General features: G+C 39.2%; 1 protein-coding gene across 2 annotated transcripts in view; it reads right to left on the bottom strand.

Annotated features, from left to right (window-relative positions):
• CSNK1G1 (casein kinase 1 gamma 1) overlaps positions 1-20,599 on the bottom strand; it is a 151,150-nt gene extending 130,551 nt beyond the window's left edge. For both annotated transcript variants that reach the window (XM_069482798.1, XM_069482833.1), the window contains exon 1: positions 20,414-20,599. The gene's annotated coding sequence lies outside the window, so the exon portion shown is untranslated. The remainder of the gene's footprint in view (positions 1-20,413) is intronic.
• Between the last annotated feature and the right edge of the window lie 1,590 nt (positions 20,600-22,189).

Here is a 22,189-nt window from a genome sequence, read left to right as displayed (position 1 = left end):
ATTGCCTGCCTACCATCCTCCACTCCCCAGTTCAACAGCAGCCGTGAAGATGGCAGCTGCACTCCTAGTGCAGGATGACAGTGCCACACAGAGAGCAATACAAATCTTAGTCTCAAAGAACTTACAAATCTTAGTCTCAAAGAACTGCAGTTGAATGTTATGGCAGCTTCCTCAAGGACTAGTATAATGCTGCAGTCCCCAACAGGTCCATGGCCTATTAGGGACCAGCCACAGAGTTCCGCCACACCCCCACACCTACCCCTGTGTGTGGAAAAATTGTCTTCCATGAAACCAGTGCCAAAAACGTTGGGGAGCGCTGGTGTAAGGACTCACCTTTCTTTCCCCTGACTTGGAGCAATCCCAGGGCTAGCTTTTCCAAAAGCATTTAAAGTTAAAAGTACCGGACACAGTAGCTTGAAGCAAAGGAGAAGAGTTGGGACAAAATAAGACAGATGTAAAAGTCTGAGAAGGAAGAAGGAAGTCTGAGAAGGAAGAGGTTGGAAAAGGAGATATTTGGAGGAAAATCAATTTTGTAAAGCTCCCATGTAAGCCAAGGAATGAAAAAGGCCACACATATACCCAGGACCAGATTCATGCTCAGGAAAGGCCTGAAAAGACTCTTAAGTTTTCACCTCTACCTGACCTTCATGCAGACAGGAAGTGAAGGCTAAGGCAGAGTTGTGAATAGCCTGGCTATTCATTAAAGGAATGTTCAACCACTGAACTTATCAGTCAAAACTGGGAGAGTATTTTCTTCTTCTTCTTCTTTTTTTTTTTTTTTTTTACCTTTTCTAGGCTCCAGGTGTTTAAGAAAAATCTTGTCAAAACACTATCTGACTACTAAGCTAATGGAAGAAACTTCAGTGACCACACATGACAAAGAATACAGAAATATTAATAGTTTTAAAAACACATTAAACAAGCTGGGCATGGTGGCTCACGCCTATAATGCTAGCACTCTGGGAGGCTGAGGTGAGAGGACTGCTTGAGCTCAGGAGTTCAAGACTAGCCTGAGCAAGAGCAAGACCCTGTCTCTACAAAAAACAGAAAAATTAGAGGCGTCTTGATGCACACCTTCAGTCCCAGGTGCTAGGGAGGCTGAGGCTGGAGGATCGCTTGAGCCCAGGAGTTTGAGGTTATGGTAAGCTATGATAATGCCACTGCACTCTCTCTACCCAGGGTGACAGAGCAAGACTGTCCAAAATAATTAAACAACAACAAAATAATAACAACAACAACAAAATAATAACCCATGATAAGCAGCAACAGTAATCCCTGGAAAGGGAGAAATCTGATTTCTAGAGTTGCCACATTATAATATTCAAAATGTCCATTTTTCAACCAAAAATTATGAGGCATGTAAAGAAACAAATTATGACCCATGCACAGGAAAAAAAAGAAATTAATAGAAACTGTCTCTGAGAACACATAGGCAAAGAACTTACTAGACACAGACTTTTATTTTTAAACACAACTATCTTAAATATGCTCAACTAGCTAACAGAAACCATGGACAAACAACTAAAGGAAATCAAGAAAACAATGTCTCACCAAGTAGAGAATAGCAATAAAGAAATAGGAATTATAAAAAGGAAATGAATAGAAATTCTGGAGCTAAAAAGCATAACAACAAATAAAAAACTAGCTAACGGGGTTCAACAGTGTATCTGAGCAGAAAGAAAAATAAATCGACAAATCTGAATACATCAACAAAGATTATAGACTCTGAAGATTATAAATAGCAAAGAATGAAGAAAAATGAACATGGCCTAAGGAACCTGTGGGACATCATCAATTGTACCACCATATACATAATAGAAATTTCAGAGGGAGAAGAGAGAGTGAAAGGGGCAGAAAGAATATTTCAAGAAATAATGGCTGCACACTTCCTAAATTTGATGAAAAATGTAAATTTACACATCAAAGCATCTCAGATAAATTTAACAGCATGAACTGAAAGGGATCAACACCAAGACACATTATAGTCAAATTGGTGAAACTCAAAGAGAAAGAATCTTGAAAGAAGCAAGAGAGAACAAGGGATCCTCCATAAAATTAACAGTCAATTTCTCATCAGAAATCATACAGGCCAGAGGCAGTGGGATGACATATTTAAAATGCTGAAAGAGATGTTTAGGGGAGGTGACTTCACCAAGATGGTAAGATAGAAGGTAACCCACTCATATCATAACAAGAATTCCACACTAATCCACAGTTAAAAGTCTCTCTGCAAAAGCCTTAGGATTCAGATAGGAGTTTGTGAAAAACCACTGGAGCCCTAGACCTAGGAGAGTTTGTTTTGAGAGTGCAGACTGAAACCCAGGTGGCTGATCTGCCGGAAATGGCCCAGTCACCCAGGGGGCTCATCTATATCCCCATTTGGCCTGGAGTCTGCAACCAAAACCATCTGCCAAGGGGTCCAGAAGGAACTGCAAACACTAGTGCCTTGGTGGAAAGGCTTCTCTCCTCACAGAAACTGACAGTTGCCCTGTGGCTCTGTTCTAACCTCCCTCAGCTGAGGTCCCAGCTCAGAGCTGCTTTTACAAGGACCCAGAGGGAGACTACCCCATATCTCACAGCCCAGGAATCTGAGCCTTCCTGCTGGGCTCTCCATCCTCCATCCTATAGCAGATCCCAAGAGGCTCAGTTTCAGCTCCAGCCCCACCCACAGCAGTTATGCAATTATCCTGTCTATGCTGAGACCTGCTAGAAGATACATACCTGTCTTGGCCAACAAGACATGCTCTCAAGCCTCTGTCCCACAGCAAGTTCCAAGGGGCCCTAGGCCCAGCTCTCCAACTACAGTCAGGGAACTATCCCATCTGCACAGGAACCTACTGGGAGATGTGCATCCATCTAAGCTAAGGTGACAGAGATTCCAGCCTCCAGCCCATAGAAGAAATCAAGGAGCCCTGTCTCAACTCTAGCTTCTCTCGCTGCAGTTGGTGATCCATTTCTCCTGAACAAAGACAGGCTTCTGGACTCAGGTTCCTAGCCAGCATTCCCTCATAGCCTCAGTACTCTCTTTCCAATGTCCATCTGGGCCAGAAAGCTGCATCAAACTCAGGGCAAGCTTGGGCATAGAGCATACTCTAGTGCTGGAATGGATGCAGTGATCACAACCTTGGGGAACATAACAATCAGTCTGCTTACAATCCCTGGAAGGCCCTCTGAAGAAAGTCAGGCACAAAGGCAGACTGGAAAGATTAAAACAAATACCTAATCCCTCAGTGGTCAAACATTATTGCATGCCTACAAGCATCAAGAACATGTAGGGGGCCAGGCACAGTGCCTCATGTCTGTAATCCCAGAACTCGGGGAGGCTGAGGCAGGAGGATCACTTGAGAATAGGAGTTCGAGTCCAGCCTGAGCAAGAGCAAGACCCCATCTCTACAAAAAATTTAAAAATTAGCTGGACATAGTGGTGTGTGTCTATAGTCCCAGCTACTCAGGAGGCTGAGGCAGGAGGATCACTTGAATCCATGAGTTTGAGGCTGCAGTGAGCTATGATCATGCCGCTGCATCTGGGCAAGAGGAAGACCTTATCTCAGAAAAAAAAGAAAAAAAAAAAAGACTGAAATCATATAAAGTATCTTTTACAATTACAATGGAATGAAACTAGATTATCATTCACAAACATGTAAAAGTTAAACAATACATTCTTAAACAACCAATATCCTAAAGAATAAATCACAAGGGAAATTAGAAAATACCTTGAGACAAATCAAACTGAAAACACAACATACCAAAACTAATGGGATGTAGCAAGAGCAGTGCTAATAGGAAAATTCATGGCTCTAAATACCTGTTAAAAAATAAGAAAGATCCCAGATCAACTTAAATTGACATCTTAAGGAAGTAGAAAAAAAATAGCAAGCTAAATTCAAAGCTAACAGAAAGAAGGAAATAAAAATCAGAGCAGAGATAAACAAAACAAAGAATAGAAAAATAGAAAAAAAATCAATAAAACCAAAAGTTGGTTCTTTGAAAAGATCAAAACAAAACTGATTAATCTTTTAGCTAGACTGACCAAGAAAAAAAGAAAGAAGACTCAAATTACTAAGTTCAGAAATGAAAATGGAGACAATTCTACAAATCTTAAAAGTAAAAAAGATTATAGTAGAGTACTAGGAACAATTTGTATACCAACAAATTAGATAACCTAGATGATATGGACAAAGTCCACAAAGCACCAAAACAGATTCAAGAAGAAACAGCAAATCTTAACAACCTGCAACAAGTAGAGGGATTGAATCAATAGTCAAAAACATCCCCCAAAAAGAGCCGGGCATGGTGGCACATGCCTTACATGTCTATTAACAACACCTAAGAAGATATAGGTAAAAGGCCAGGTGTGGTGGCTCACACCTGTGATCCTAGCACTTTGGGAGGCCGAGGTAGGGGGATCACTCAAGAATTCGACACCAGCCTGAACAACACAGCCAGACCCTGTCTCTGTAAAAAATACAAAAATTAGCCAGGTGTGGTGGTGGTAGTTCCAGCTACTTGCAGGGGCTAAAGCAGGAGGACTGCTTGAGCCTGGGAGCCTGGGAGCCTGAGGTTACAGTGAGCTACGATGACATAGCTTTTGTCCAGGAAAGAGAGCAAGAACCTGTCTCACTGGGGAAGGGAGGGATATATACCTACATGATGGGTGCAACGCGCACTATCTGGGGAACAGACACGCCTGGAGCTTTGACTTGGGGGGAAAGGCGGTACATGGGCAACGTATGTAACCTGCAATTCTGTATCCCCCATAACAATAAGATGAAATAAAAAAAAAAAAAAAAGAACCTGTCTCACAAAAAAAAAAAAAATTGGACCTACATAAAGAAAGAAAGAACATGAGAGAAGAAATCTTTTATTTTTCTGAATCTTAATTGATCTATTAGGTAACTAACGGTTCAAAACAATAACAACAATGTATTTGGTGGTTAAAACTTACAGATAAGTGAAGTGAATCACAGAACCATAAGGGATGAGAAGAAGAAACTTAGTATCCTGTTATAAAGTACCTGCACAACCAGGAAGGAATACAATGTTATTTGAAAATACATTTAGATTATTTGTAAATGAATACTGCAAACCATAGGGCAACCATTATAAAATTTTTTTAAATTCATATGCAATCGCAAGGAACATCAAATAGCCAAAACAATCCTGAAGAAAAATGAAATTGAAGGACTCTGATTTCAAAATCACTACAAAACTACAGTAATCAAAATAGTGTGGTACTGGCATAAAGACATATAGATCAATGGAACACAGAGCCCAGAAGTAAACCTATACATCTGTGGTCAACTGATTTTCAACAAGGGTGTCAAGTCCATTGAATAGGGTAGAGAAATAATAATCTCTTCAACAAATGGTACTGGAACAACTGGAAACCTACACGCAAAAAATAAATAAGTTGAACCTTTACCTCATACTATATACAGAAATTAACTCAAAATGGTTCAAGGACCTAAATGTAAGGAGTTAAAACTATAAAACCCACAGAAGATATACAAATAACCAATAAGTACATGAAGAATATGTTCAACATCACTAGTGATTAGGGAAATAAAAATCAAAAATGCAGATACCACTTCACACCTACCAGGATGGCTATAATCAAAACACTGGAAAATAAGTGTTGGCAAATATGTGGAGAAATTAGAACCCTTGTGCATTGTTGATGAGAATGTAAAATGCTACAGACACTGTGGAAAATGTTATGGTGATTCGCCAAAAAATTAAACATACATTTTCCATATGATCCAGAAATTCCATTTCTGGATATATACTCAAAAGAAGTGACAGCAGAGGCTCAAAAAGGTATTCGAACACTTATATTCAACAGAATTTCAGTTGGGGAAGATGAAAAAGTTCTAGAGATGAATGGTAGTGATGGTTGCACAACAATGTGACTGTACTTAATGCCACAGAACTGTACATTTAAAAAATGGCTAATATGGTAAATTTTATGTTATTTATAGTTTACCACAATTTTTTAAACAGGCAAGCAAAGGAAGAGAAGGAACTCTTCTGTGAATCTGTGCAGTAATCACTTAGGAAATATGGTAGCTAAAGGTAGAGAACTACATTTACTAAATATCTACTTAAAATGTGAAATCTGGCCGGGCGTGGTGACTCACGCCTGTAATCCTAGCACTCTGGGAGGCCCCAGGCGGGCAGATCGCTCAAGGTCAGGAGTTCAAGATCAGCCTGAGCAAGAGTGAGACCCCCGTCTCTACAAAAAATAGAGAGAATAAGCTGGACAACTAAAAATATATAGAAAAAACTAGCTGGGCATGGTGGCACGTGCCTGTAGCCCCAGCTACTCGGGAGGCTGAGGCAGGAGGATTGCTTGAGCCCAGGAGTTTGAGGTTGCTGTGAGCTAGCCTGACACCACGGCACTCTAGCCCGGGCAACAGAGCAAGACTCTGTCTCAAAAAAAAAAAAAAAAAAAAAAAAAAAAACAAATGTGAAATCTGACCAATTAGAGACAAATAAACTGAAAACTCTCTACAAAAAAATGGACAAAAGATTTGAATAACTTGAATAGACATTTCACCAAAGAAGATATAAAAATGGCCAATAAGCACAAGAAAAGATGTTAACATTTTTAGTCACTGGAAAAATGCAAATGAAAATCACAATGAAATATCACTTAACACCCACTAGGACGGCTATAATTTAAAAAAAAAAGATAAAATAACAAATGATGGTGAGGATATAGAGAAATTAGAACCCTCTGCATTGCTAGTGGGAATATAAAATGGCACAGGCACTGTAGAAAACAGTTTAGCACCTCCATAAAAATTAAAATGTAGATTAGCCATAAGACCTAGCAATTCCATTTCTAAGTGCACACTCAAAAGAATTGAAAACATATTCAAACAAAAACTTACATATCAATGGTTATAGCAACACTATTCACAATAGCCAAAAGGTAGAAACAACTGAAAGATCCAAAATTGGATAAACAAATGAGATATATCCACACCATGAAATATTATTCAGCCATAAAAAAAAATGAAGTACTGGTGCATGCTACAACACAGATGAAACTAGAAAAAGATTAGGTTAAGCAAAAGAAACAGACACAAAAAGTCACATATGACTCCATTTATATGAAATATCTAGAATAGGTAAATCTATAGAAATAGAAGTCAGATTTAGTGTTTTCCACGGTTTTCATGGGGGAGAGGGAAGGAATAACTGCTTAATAAGTATGACGTTTCCTTTCGGGATGATGAAAATGATTTGGAACTAGAGAGGTTATGGTTGCACAACACTGTAAATGTATCAAATGCCACTGAATTGTGTACTTTAAAATGGTTAACTTTGTGTTATATGAATTTTACTTCATAAATAAGAATAAGACAACACTACAACAGAACTGATAACATATCATGAAAACAATTACCCAAACATGTGAAGTATTTTACTGCTTATTGCCTCCCAATTAAAACAAAGTAACACTGAAATATTTCTTAAACTGTCTTAAGATGCTCCTGACCTTTTTCTAAATCACAACATTTCTCTAAAGAGAGGGAAAAGTGGTATTACAGAAAGATTCTTGGGCACGATTTACAGACTATTTACTCTAAAATCTAAAAGGCATTTTTTAAAAACTGGATGAGGCAGCTCTTCTAATTTAGTCACCATAAGCAAGAAAGCCACACATAACCTAGAAACTCGGCTATTGCAAGTTACTTGGAAGTTTATACCTAAAAAGTACAATACAAAAATTTTGGCCGGGTGCGGAGGCTCACGTCTGTAATCCTAGGACTCTGGGAGGCTGAAGCCGGAGGATTGCTCAAGGTCAGGAGTTTGAGACCAGCCTGAGCAAGAGCAAGACCCCCATCTCTATTAAAAATAAAAAGAAATTAGCTGGACAACTAAAAATATATAGAAAAAATTAGCTGGGCATGGTGGCGCATGCCTGTAGTCCCAGCTACTTGGGAGGCTGAGGCAGAAGCATTGCTTGAGCCCAGGAGTTTGAGGTTGCTGTGAGCTAGGCTGATGCCAGGGCATAAAAGCGAGACTCTGTCTCCAAAAAAAAAAAAAAAAAATTTCCATTGGTTATTCCTCACAGTCACTTCTATAAGATAGTTTCCAATTGGCTAAATAACTTGCCTTGTTACCCACTGCAAGCACTATTTCCCTTCTGACAGTGACATCCCCTTGCTCTCTGTTACCCAAGATTAACACTTCTCAGACTCAGTCTTTCCCTTTATCCCTTGGTCTCCAGATATTATTAGCTGTTTCTTCAAGAGGACTGAGAAGCAAAGACACTTGAGCTTGACATCCTGGCTCCACCACATACCAGCAGTGTGAACTTCATAAGTAATCTTTCTTTCTTTGCTTCATTGCCTGATCTGTAAAACTGGAATAGCCACCCTTCAGTGGCTTGCTGTGAGAATAAAATGAAATGTGTCCAAAGCATTTAGCATACTGTTACATAAACTCAATAAATCGCCATCACTATTATAAACTATTCTGCGTTCTCTAAAACTTTCGTAGAACAAGCCTCACTGCTGCCAGATTACATACACTAGATTATGTCTGCACTTCCTCAACTGGCCTACTTCATTCTTATTTTTTAGTAGTCCAAAGGACTGTGCAGATCACCACCAGATTTACCTTGCATAAATACAAATACATCCTGCTATTCTCCAGATTAAAAACATTCAATGGAGCCCCACTTATTACCACATCAAATCTAATTTCCTCTGCCCGACTTTCATTATCCTCTACTAACAGTGACTGTCAAACTTCAGTGTACTTCAGAATCACCTGGTGTGCTTGTTGAAACACAGGCTGGTAGACCCCAATCCCAGAGTTTCCAATTCAGTAGGTAGGGAGCAGAGCCTTAGAATTTGCATTTGTAACAAACTTCCAGGTGATGCAGATGCTGCTGGTCAAGGAACCACACTTTGAGAAGTACTGCTCTAAAATATGGTCCCATTCTGCCTCCGTAGGCTTATTTCTCTCTACTCTCTACCTAGCACACACTGCTTTGACTGGATTAGTCTTTTCACAGGCTGTATTCAATTCTCCCTCATTGCTTACCTTCGCTTCCCTAATATGCTTTCTTGCTTATCCACATCATACCCATCCTTTAAGCCTGTGGTTCCTAACATTACCTGCACATTACAAACACCTAGAAAAGCCTTTAAAAACTATGAATGCTCCACCCCTAAGATTCTGAGTCAACTGATCCTAGGATGTAAGTTTCCCCAAGTGATTCTAATGAGCAGAGTTGAGATCAACTACTTTAACTTTAATCTCCTTCCCATTAGAATTATGAATACTTGCTGGATTTTCTCCCCTCTAAATGCCTAAAATGTTTACAGATTAAGTTTGCACTTCATTACATGTCAAATTGTGTTACTCTCCACCTTTCATGTTAGTCTTCTTTCTCTAACTTGATCAATGAAGACACAGACCATATCTTCAATCTCTATATCCCTATAATACTAGTATGATGATAAATACATACAGCAGAAACTCTGTAATTATTTCTTCATTGATTTTGGATTCAAATTAGAATTCAGAGCCTTAAAATATTTCTAATCTATCCAATTCAGCAAACCATATTCCCTCTTTTTTTAAGTTCTGCAACAAACTCATTTTGTCATGGTGAATCATTTAACCCCTTACATTTCCAATAAATATATTGGAAAGAAAAATACTAGTGTATAAAAATGCTGTGGATAATAACAAAATGAATAAATAGCATCATAAGTGGCTTCACAGTTGCTTCCTTATAACAAATGGCCTTTTCTAAATCCATTAGATTGTTTCAAAACAGTTAAAACAGAATCAAAGCACACATATTTAAAGATGCTGAAGCTCTGAATAGTTGTATGATTTGTTTCCTCAACAGATGTGCATCCTTCAAGCCCCGAATTCACCAGATGCACATTAAATTAATCTGTACTTTTAGTTTTTATATAACACTCCACTCTAGTTATAAATACACCACCACATGAAAGCAGAATTCCATTGTTGGTTTATGGCATTAATTATTAACAGATTATCTCCACCGTGCAAAAAATACATTAAGATTCATTTTAATGCAGAGAAATGTGTGCTCACTAAATACATGCTATAATAACTTCACTACTATTTTTAAATTGGCCAATTTCTATCTAGAATGTAAAACAATAAATTTGCTCATAACTAAAAATCCACTGACACCTGGTACCTGAAAGAAATACACACTAACTCATTCAACACTTCAGATATAAACTAGGAATTCAACCAAATATTTAAATTCTAAGAAAAACTGTAGTAGTTTAACAGTCCACTTAAATTTCCTGGGCAGGGTAGATCACACCTGTAATCCTAGCACTTTGGGAGGCCGAGATGGGAGGATTGCTTGACTAGGAGTTTGAGACCAGCCTGAGGAAAGCAAGACCGGTCTCTACAAAAAAATAGAAAAATTAGCCAGGCATAGTATGCGCCTGTAGTCCCAGCTACCTGGGAGGCTGAGGAAGGAGGATTGCTTGAGCCCAGGAGTTTGAGGTTGCAGTGAGGTATGATGACACCACTGCACTCTAGCCCAAAGAACAAAACAAGGTCCTGTCTCAAAAAATAATAAATGATTAATTAATTAATTAAATTTCCTAGAAAATTTACTTCTTATAAAACCATAATTTCTTCACTAACTAAAAGGAAAGAATTAGTGTAGTTATATCAGAAATAAGACTGGGAGTTAGAAGACCTGGGTTCCAGTTTGACTCATTAATTAGCTATACAATCTTGAACAAATCACTTAGTCTCCGCACTTAAGTAGTCTCAGCTGTAGAATGAAAGCTAGACCATCTCCATGTTTTCTTTTAGCTTTATGAAACTCAAGAAACACAAGCATTAACCAGATGGATCCCATTAAAGACAAAGTGAGCTTGCATATTGATTGATTTGGAGAGCATCTATCCCTGGAGAATTTAAGTGCTTTCACACAGATAGTTCCTTGGGTCTATTATTATTTAAGTAGGTGAAAAATCAAACAAAACCCACCACATTGTTACTAAACAATTCTTGCACCATATCCTAGATGAACAGAGTATTTGGATGCCGCAATACCAACTAAGGTTAAGATGTTTTGGAAAATAGAAGGTGACCTAGAAAGACAGGACAGTTATAAAGACAAATGAAAGGAGATACTAACAATTAGTATTCAGACTATATGAGAAAGAACATATCAGGATAACACACTATTGCTTTTAGAATTGAGATTCCCAGCCTGAGTCAGGATTGGAAATATTCAGGCAACTACCACAGTACCCATAGTAGTTCTTCCTACTCATACTCAGCCTTTGCCAGCTCAAGCTTCTGGATAGTTTCAACATGTGTAATAGGAAGAAGCAAACACTAGAGAGAGTGGTCAAAAAACCTGTATAGCTGAAACCCTGCACAACAATAAAAGCAAGTGGTAAAAGCTCTTATCTTTAGTAACAGTTCAAAAATTCTGAATTTAGATCTCCTGTCAAGCCCCTTTACCACCTGCAACTGTCACATGACGGCACCACATTTAGCTCACACTTCCTAATGCTCTAATACATATATCAAACAAAGAATTAAGCACTTGTCAGTTAACACCTAATAACCTAATATCAACCTTTTTGAAAGGGAAAACCCGACCATAAACAATACTTCTAATTATATCCGCAAATGTTAGGAAAACCTCATTTTTAAAAACCATTCCCACAAACTATTTCATTCATTTTAGTTTCTTTAAAAATATTCCTTATTAACATTTGTAGAATAGAAAATGTTTTTTAAAAAAATCGGTCATCCATGGGCAAAAATAGGAGTACAGACATAATGCTTATACTTTTCGCCAAAATTGACTTAAAATGGATCTTAGACCTAAATGTAAAATGTAAATCTATAAAAATTCTCAAAGATAACACAGGAGAAAATCTAGGTGACCTTGGGTTTGGCAATGAGTTTTTAGATATAACACCAAAAGCACCATCCATGAAAGAAAAAATTGGCCCAAGTTGTACTTTATTAAAATTTAAAACTTTTGGGCCCGGCGTGGTGGCTCACACCTGTAATCATAGCACTTTGAGAGGCTGAGGAGGGAGGATCACTTGAGACAAGGAGAGTGAGGTTGCACTGAGCTATGATGAGGCTGCTGCACTCTAGCCAGGTCAAGAGCAAGACCCTGTCTCAAAAAAAAAAAAACAAAAACAAAAATTTTTGCACTATGATAGACACTTAAGAAAATAAAGAGACAAGCAATAGACTAGAAGAAAATATCTGCAAAAAAAAAAAAAAAAAAAATCTGAAAAAGGATTTGTGGCCAGGAGCAGTGACTCATGCCTGTAATAGCAGCACTTTGGAAGGCTGAGGTGGGAGGATCACTTGAGGCCAGAAGTTTGAGACTATCCTGGGTAACATAGTGAGACCCTATTTCTGCACAGAATAAAATAAAAATCAGCCAGGCATGGTGGCATGCACCTGTAGTCTCAGCTACTTGGGAGACTGAGGCAGTAGGATCGCTTGAGACCAGGATTTCCAGGTTACAGTGAGCTATGATTGCACCAGCACAGCCTGGGAAAAAGAGTGAGACCCTGTCTCTAAAAAAAAAGAATTTTAAAGAATTTGTATCCAAAATATACAGTGACCACTGAAAGCTCAACAATAAGAAAACAAACAACTCAATTTAAAAATGGGCAAAAAAACCTCACCAAACAGACACCTCATTGAAGAAGATATATACATGGCAAATAAGCATATAAAAAGATGCCCAACATTATATATCATGAAAGAACTGCAAATTAAAACAATGACATACATACATATTAGATAATGGCTAAAATATAAAAAAAAATGAAAAGAAATACAAAAAAATTACAATACCAAATGTTGGTGAGCGTGTGGATCAAAAGGAACTCTCATTCATGCTGGTGGGAATGCAAAATGGTACAGACACTTCAGAAAAAAGTTTGGCAGCTTCTTACCAAATTAAACAGTCTTACCACATTATCTAGCAATTATACTCCTAGGTATTTACCTAAAGGAGTTGAAAACTTAACATCCATAGAAAAGACTGCACATGTATGTTCATACCAGCTTTATTCATAATTGTCAAAAACTGAAGCAACCAAGATGTCCTTCAAAAGGTGAAGGGATAAACACAACTCTGATAAATCCATACAATAGAAAATTATTCAACAATAAAAAGAAATAAGCTATCAAGCCACAAAAAGACATGGAAGGACCTTAAGTACATATTGTTAAGTGAAAGAAACCAGTCTTAAAATGCTATATATCATGATTCCAACTATATGACATTTTGGGAAAGGCAAAACTATAAAGACAGTAAAAAGGTCAGTGGCTACCAGTGATTTGGCAAGGACAGGAGAGATGAATAGGAAAAGCACACAGGATTTTTAGGGTAGTAGAACTATTCTGTATGAAACTGTAATGGTAGATACATGTCATTATGCACTTGCCAAAACCCATAGAATGTACAACACAAACAGTGAACCCTAATGTAAACTATGGACTAGAGTTAATAATGTATCAATATTGGTTCATTAATTATAACAAATGTACCACACTGATGCAAGATATTAGTAACAGAGAAAACTGTGGAAGGGAGGAGAGCATATGGAATTCTATGTACTATCTGCTCAATTATTCTGTAAACCTAAAAATATTCTAAAAAAAATAAATTTTTAAATTTGTTTTGATTTTTTGGATTTCTTGGGGTGTTTCATTTTGTCCTGCTTTTGCTTTTGAGACAGGGTCTCACTCTGTCACCCAGGTTAGAGTATAGTGGCGTGATCACAGCTCAATGCAACCTCAAAACTTCTGGGGGTTCAAGTGATTCTCCTGCCTTAGCCTCCAAAGTAGCTGGGACTACAGGTGCATATCACCATACCAGGCTAATTTTTTTTTTTTTTTTTTTTTAATTTTTGGAAAGACAGGGTCTCACTATGTTGCTTAGGCTGGTCTCAAAATCCTGGCCTTAAGCAATCCTCCCACCTCAGCTTCCCCAAATGCTGGGATTACAGCGGTGAACCATCACACCCAGTCAAAAAAAAATTTTTTTTCTTTTGGAGACACATTCTTGCTCTGTTGCCTGGGCTAGAGTGCCATGGCATCAGCCTAGCTCACAGCAACCTCAAATTCCTGGGCTCAAGCAATGCTTCTGCCTCAGCCTCCCGAGTAGCTGGGACTACAGGCACACGCCACCATGCCCGGCTAATTTTTTCTATATATTTTTAGTTGTCCAGCTAATTTCTTTTTATTTTTAATAGAGATGGGGGTCTTGCTCTTGCTCAGGCTGGTCTCAAACTCCTGACCTTGAGCAATCCTCCGGCTTCAGCCTCCCAGAGTCCTAGGATTACAGGCGTGAGCCTCCACACCCGGCCCAAAATTTTAATTTAAAAAAAAACAAAAAAAAAACCCACACAATAAGGCATACACAATCTCAAAGAGTAGATATTGCCACTGTAGATTACAGATATTCTAGCAAAGCGAAAATAAAATTAAGAGATTTTAATCCCCTTGCCTTTTTCCCCGGCACTGGTTATTTCTCTGCTCATTGGCACCGCCTTCAGAGAGTGACCTCTAGGATATGGAAAAGAACTCCAGCGGGGAAGCTGTTTGACTACACCTGTGGTTAGCAATTTATCCTAAAGAAGCTAAAGAGATCTGGTGATTATAATGAACACTCAACCATCCCCCTCCAAAATTTTTTTTCACATCCTTCATTATGGCCAACAGACAAATTGAAGTGTACTTTAAAACGTGTCAAAAAAGATGTAAACATATGGTACTTTCATTCAGAGGCCCAAAAGTCCTTGCCTCAATGTCCCTTATTCACTAGGCTAAGGAGTTAGAATGCACAAGCAACAGAAATCAATGTGAGTCCAATGCTATTGTTCCCTGGAAAACTAATGTGCCATTTTGATGGAGATACCAAGCAGTAGCACTTCTCCAGGCTTCCTCAGCACCCAGGTTTACCGTCTTTGGTGGCAAGGGCAATGGCTACCTGTCCACCCACATTTTCTGTCGAAAGCAAAATCAAAGAGAATATCCCTTTTTCTAGTATGTCCATACCTGCATTATAATGAGTGAAAGATCATGAAAGAACAATTTTGATGAGGTACAATGGCTCACACCTGTAATCCAAGCACTTTGGGAGGATGAGATGGGAGGATCGCTTAAGGCCAGGAGTTTGAGACCAGCCTGGTCAACAGCGAGACCCCTATCTCTACAAAACATTAAAAAATTAGCTGGCCATGATGGCCTGAGCCTGTAGTCTCAGGTAGTGGAGAGGCTGAGGCAGGAGAATCACATGAGCCCCACAGTTTGAGGCTGCAGTGAGCTATGATCACACCACTGCACTGTAGCCTGGGCAACAGAATGAGACCCTGCCTATACACACATACACACACACACCCCACAACAATTTCCATCCCTGGCATCCCAGACCCTGCTATAACTAACTACACTGCCCACTTTCAGCTGGGGACAGTCCATCTGTTTTCCTACCCCACCAGAACATTCCTGCTGCAGACAAAACATGGCTCTCTTCTATCCAGATAGCTCTCTCTTAAGGTCATTTCTGGGATACCACACTAGAGCTACTTGACAATTTCTCAAAGATGCCAGCGTCTTTCTGGTCCATGCTAAGTTATAAGTTATGGTCTTTACAGTTCAGGAAACCCAAAAGCCTGTTCTCAGGATTTATTAATATCCAAAATGAAAGTGCCAAGTATGTGCACACATTAGATAAAAACTAAGCAACAGGCACAGAGGAAAGGCAAAACTCATTACGGAAAGAGTAAATTTAAGTGGGCTTACCACTAAATTAAAAATCCTCTGCAGAAGCTTCTCTTCTGGTTTTAAGACATCAAGTAGGCCAGGCTCGGTGGCTCACACCTGTAATCCTAGCACTCTGGGAGGCCGAAGCGGGCAGATTGTTTGTACTCAGCAGTTCGAGACCAGCCTGAGCAAGAGCGAGACCCCATCTCTACTAAAAATAGAAAGAAATTATATGGAAAGCTAAAAATATATACAGAAAAATTAGCCCAGTGTGGTGGCGCACGCCTGCAGTCCGAGCTACTTGGGAGGCTGAGGCAGGATTGCTTTAGGCCAGGAGTTTGAGGTTGCTGTGAGCTAGGCTGACACCATGGCACTCTAGCCCAGGTAACAGAGTGAGACTCTGTCTCAAAAAAAAAAAAAAAAAAAAAAGACATCAAGTAAATAAACATTTATCCTAACATCACCATATCCATTTTTCTAGCAACTTCCACCAGCAAGTGGACTATGTTAAATAATGACAAAAACAGTTTATCAGGTGAATGGTGACAATTAAAGACGCATAAAGCTACCTAACATTCAGAGAGTTTGAAAAAACTTAACAATTACCTCTAACCAATTGTCTGTCATCATCCTATGTAACTGAATATAAAAATGCAGGTTCTTTAGTTACATGTTCACTAATAGAGCTAACATTATATAACCTAAATCTACCAAGGATTTTTATTTTTGAAAATAATCTGATGAACACAAAGCCATAAAACATAAAACGGGTGGGGAAAGAAGAAATCTGAAACAGATGGCATCTAATTTTTTCTCCTGAGTCCATCTTGAACACAATCCCAATAATGTCAAAATCCAATTTAGCTCTCCAAATAAGTAATCTCCAAAACTCAAAATGGTAATTCTGAAGTAAATTCATTCTTTTTTTTTCTCCCAGCTTCTCAAAGGTTCTATATTAGGCAGAAATGAGTAGAGACAAGTTAGATGTTAAAAAGAGAAAAACTATCATTACACAAATTCAAAACTTCTTTCAGGAAAATCTACTTCCACTTATCTAAAGCCATTGAAGCACTTTCTATGAAGACTGGTAATATTAAAATCTGTCTGTGACATCAGCCTTTTCTTCTTAATATAATGATTATATATCCTTATTATAGACTAAATCACATCTCCAGAAAAGAAATATGCTTTAAAATAAAAACAAGCTCTGGAAGAATACTCATTTGGTTTGAGTAAAAAGAAAGTATTGCCTTTTTGTGCCCTTCCTTTTGCTGTAACAATGGGTCTGATTATCAACTGTGGCGTATGTATCATGCTCTGTAAACCTATATGTTGCTCTTGCTCTCTAATCCTACCTTTCTCTCAATAAACCTCATTTTCATGTCTGCCAAAAAAAAAAAAACAAAAAACAGGCAAGCATTGCCTGGACATTTTTTAACATTTCCACAGTAACCCTTTCACTACTGATCTGACAGTACAAATAAAATCAACTATACTTTGTTCATTATATGATTCTAGTGTGTGTGTGTGTGTGTGTGTGTGTATAAACATTCCCAATCTTTCCTAAAACTTTCTGAGGTCATCCAAGTAATAGATATTAAAGAAAAGTTTAGTCATTTTTAGATTTCCTGACAAGCAAATTCCATAACTGACAACTGCAAAGATCCTTGGAATGGCCACATACTTTCAGTGGAAGAGGTCATCAAGAAAGTATCATTACCAACAGTCTATTTGTTGCATATAATTCAGACAGAACTTTTAACTCGAGCAGCTAGTATCCTATCCCTTATATCATAATTAGTGGATTATTGAAGTTTTATGAGAAGATAGGGGGAAAATGTGAGCTTCTGATAGCTTTACCAAAGCAAGATAATATGATCTCAACTTAAGATTTAAAGATGATGAAAAATGATAAAAGAAAACACAGCAAAAAGCTTAGATATTTAAAGATTTTATTCCAGTGGACTTAGATGGAGTAAAAAATAAATAAATAAAGATTTTACACTCTCAGAAGAGCTATTTAGAAAGCTGAATAACCTTAACAAAAAGCTACAATTGTAGCAAATATAATTTCAATTCTGTATAAAAGAGATGTGGGAAACAAATACGTTAGAAAATTTCTCTCAAATTTACATAAAACCTATAAACCTCCCTAAAAAGTCACACTAAATTACAAACTTTGTATTCATACACACACAAAAAAAATTATTAAAGCAAGTTATTTGATTTTTGTCCTTTAAGTATAAAGTACATTTTAAAATTAAAATTACTACCTACAAGTTCCATCAAAAAAGTAACTATGTGGCCAGGCGTGGAGGCTCACATCTGTAATCCTAGCACCCTGGGAGGCTGAGGCGGGAGGATTGCTTGAGCTCAGGAGTTCGGAGACCAGCCTGAGCAAGACTGAGATCCTGTCTCTACTAAAAACAGAAAAATTAGCTGGGTGCTGTGGTGCGCGCCTGTCATCCCAGCTACTTGGAGCAGCAGAGCGAGACTCTATCTCAAAAAAAGAAAAGAAAAGAAAAAAGCAAACTATGTTAGCTAAATATCTGACATATAATAGGTTACATATAACTATGTTATTTTAAATCCACAAAATAAATGAATATAAAGACTTCATGTTTCTTGCATTTATTTTTATATTCTGATGATGAGTGATTTAAAGGCAGAAATTTTATTTTCATTTACTTTACAGAATATTATATATATAAGAATTCTATAAGTTTTGTTAATAGTCTAAATCTAATTGAGCTGAGTGGTTCTACTGATGTTGATATTGTTTTGTTTTTGTTTTTTTTTAGATACAGAGTCCCACTCTATCACCCAGGCTGGAGTGCAGTGGCCTGATCATAGTTCACTGAAACCTCAAATGCCTGGGCTCAAGCTATCGTCCTGCCTCAGTCTTCCAAAGTGCCAGGACTATAGGCATGAGCCAAGGAGCCCAGCTTGATGTTGATTTTAATCTTACGATTACAATCACTTTCTATTTTACACCCCATTTTAATTCTCCTTAAAGAGCTTTATGATGTTAATAAAGATATGCATGTATCACTTTTCAAATATATTTCACACTCCATACCGTATACACCAGTATGGTGTATCTGAGAAAAACTTACGAAATATATTCTGGTCATTAAATTTCATACTACTTATGATCAATTTCTAGAAGTCACTGAAAGTCCTATTGTATACATAAGTTTTGTAATATTATCCAGTTCCCTTCCTATCTCAAACCTCATTCCACAAAACTGGGCTACCTTGACTATGCACAATTAATGATAACAATTCACCTTGCAATTCAAAGGTGCTTCCATTTAAAATGGACTGTTACTTAAGCACATCACTCCCCTTTTAATACAGGTACGAATTTTACCTCATTTTACTTATGAAGAAACGGGAGCTCTGGTGGGTTCCATGACTCACCCAAGGTCAAAAACTAGCAATGGCACGAACACAGTCTTGGTTCAATCCCAGATTTATATACCACAAAGCCAATACCTCCACTTGACCACAATTATCTCCTTAAAAGATTAAGAGACAGGCTCAACAGTTGACAATCTTGTCTCTCTGAATGTTCACATATCTATTCGGAGACATCTATCATTACACAGTACCTACAATTCAGTCATTGAAACATAAATGAAGAGGATCCTTCTACTTCATTTAAACTAGGGCAGTTTTACTGGCACATAAGAAAGAGGTTGGAAAAGGCTTGTCGCAACACGTCTTGCCTAGACCTCTATATCTATACGGTTTCCCCAGTCTACTTTTTTTTTTTTTTTTTACAAACATGCAGATCTACTACACAAGGCTACTCCTGACTATCCTATAGTTAGGTGCTTTTCATAATTGCACTTTTCTAAGATAATTTATACCACATTTAATATCTGGCTGGTAGACTGAGTTAAATACGCCATTCAGGCACTTTCCAAACATCTGAAGTATCATTTAGAGACAACAAACCCAGTTACATCTTGGGTTTTTTTACGCAGTGATGCCTGCCCACTTGGGGTACACTGCTCTTAAAGGACGTGGGAACGAGGGAGCAGTAAAGGAAGAAGTGGGGGAAGCGCACGGAAGTTGGGTGGAGGGAGGTCTTATTACCCACTCTTCTGCCCTAGCTTTGCCAAGGGCGGCTCCCCGCGGTGCCCAGCCGACTCAGAGCCCCCACAACCGTCGAAGCCCGGCTCTGTCTCAGAGGAGGGGGCAGGGAAGGGGAGCAACGGTAGCATGGGATTGCCCCAGCCACACTGCCGAATCCATGCCCTCATTTTGGCTCTAGAGGATGCTCTCCCTTTCAGAATGAGCCCTCCAGGTGGCAAACTCCCAGTGCACACTGGCCGAAGTCCTCTGCCTCTGAAGAGGCGCCTCCTCCGCTTGCCTCTACTCCGCCACCCGAAACTCTCCGCCCGCGGTGTTTCCCCAGCCCCTCCATTCCGCCCCCGCAAACCTCCACAAACACACACGCCGGCCTGCGCCCCACCCGGGATCCCAGCGTCCCCCGCCTGAACCCAGGGAACCCCCCCCCCCGGCCAATTCCTCCTCAGACACACACACACACACACACACACACACACACACAATCCTCTGACTCCAGCCTCCCGGATCCCGTCGAAGCCGGAGCAAGTACCTGATCCAGCCGTGCTCCGGGGCTCAAATGGAGCGGGCGCGGTCCCCTCCTGGAGGCGCCGAGTGCTTCTCTACCCACCCACAGCGGTGGCTTCTCTCTTTCCCAAGAGCGGGAGGGAGGAGAGAAAGCAGAGGGGAGGGGTAAGGAGAGGAGCCGAGGGGCGGCAGCAGCCGAACCGGAACCACTAGTACTGGCCCCGCCCTCTCCCTAGAGCCGTAGCTGACTCTGGCGCTCTGATAGGGCAAACCTAGAGGAGGCAGGGAGAAATTGATACCACCACTTCCGGGTTATTCCCTCTGCTGCCCCTCCTTAGCAACCGCGTGGGGTTGCTAAGCGGAAGTGCCTTCAAAGACACCCACCCCCACTTCTTCTGGGACTACCAGGAGTATCTTGGGAGCGTTGTGCTCTCCTTTGGCAACGCTGTCTTACTTTCTACTCTTGGTCTTAGACTCGGCTCACGCTTCGCTGCCAAAGGCACGAAGCCCATCTGGCTTTTCCCTTCAGCTGTACTCCTCCACCAACTCCCATCACTGTATACACCTACTCCCTCTGGCCCCTTCAGTCCGTGGTAGACCCAGTGGCTCTTCCTAAGGCTCCTCTCTCCGGTCCCTCGCGGGAGTTATTTTCTGGCGGTTTAGCAAGCATCTCCCTCTTGTGGATTTTGAATTGTGTTTCAACCAGATTTTTAAAATCTCTCAATGTTGTGAAAGCTTTTTCAAGTACTTCGTTCTCCTGTGACAGCCCCTCATGCTCAATGGTGAGAAGTTTTGTCTTCACCTATCTACAACAAGGATTGCATGTTTGTGTGTGGCCTGGAATTAACCTAGTTAAATGGAAGTGGCAAAAAAGATTCGATGTAAATCAACTAGAGTTATTTTAATCCTTAAAACAGAAAGCAAAGAAAAAGGCCTTGGGAAGGAAAAATATCTAATCCTTCCCTCAAACTTTCATACCTACACTGTGGACAAGAAAAATGTCAATAAAGAGACCTCATTTATTTTTGTGTCAGGGTGATTGAAGGTTTGAAAATATTGGGAAAACTATTGCTTGGGGTAAAAGCCAACAATACTCTTTTTAGAAAAATAACCTATATCATTATTCAGAGAAATGCTGTTGGGCATTCAGAGGAAAATGAGTAAAAATCTTCGCTTCGTTTTCCAATCTTGAATAGGTCTGCTTAAAAGTACTCAAGCGTAAGAGTAGCTCCTGAGTTTGTTTTCTATTCCATGGGAGCGAATATGCATGCAACTACAAGTTTCAGTTTTACTGGTCACGATAACCTCTTAGTCACCGATATTGAACTGTTGTCCACCTCAGCTGTGGCAGAGAGGAAATGAGCTTTAGTAACTTAAAAGAAACACCAAGTCTATTGGTTTCCTGTGTGCGTGAGACAGCATTAAATTGATTCACCATAGGCGGTCACTTCAGCAAAACCTTTAGGAAATCACTTCAGGCTCAACCGTGTCAATAGTAGGCTAGGTCTAAAATATTTCCTCCCCTGCCATTGACATTGGAGTATGAGAGAATATACACACACAATTCAAATGGAATCTGAGCACATCCACTAATTAATTGTTCTTTAAAAAAACCTGGGAGAAAGTGACAAGTGATAAACCTGTTACCATGACAAAATAGAACTTGGTATTTCAATTGCCAACAGGTTTAAATATCAAAAATTTTTAAATTAGAAAAATAAATAAAATTATGAACCCAATGAGCAACAAGTTATCTAAAACTGTGACAGACTTGGATGGCTCTAAAAAAATTAAAACGATT

The sequence above is a fragment of the Eulemur rufifrons genome, chromosome 2 (assembly GCF_041146395.1).
Source record: "Eulemur rufifrons isolate Redbay chromosome 2, OSU_ERuf_1, whole genome shotgun sequence".
NCBI lineage: Eukaryota > Metazoa > Chordata > Mammalia > Primates > Lemuridae > Eulemur > Eulemur rufifrons.
Note: the sequence above shows the minus strand (reverse complement) of the source record. Positions and strands in the feature narration are given on the sequence as shown.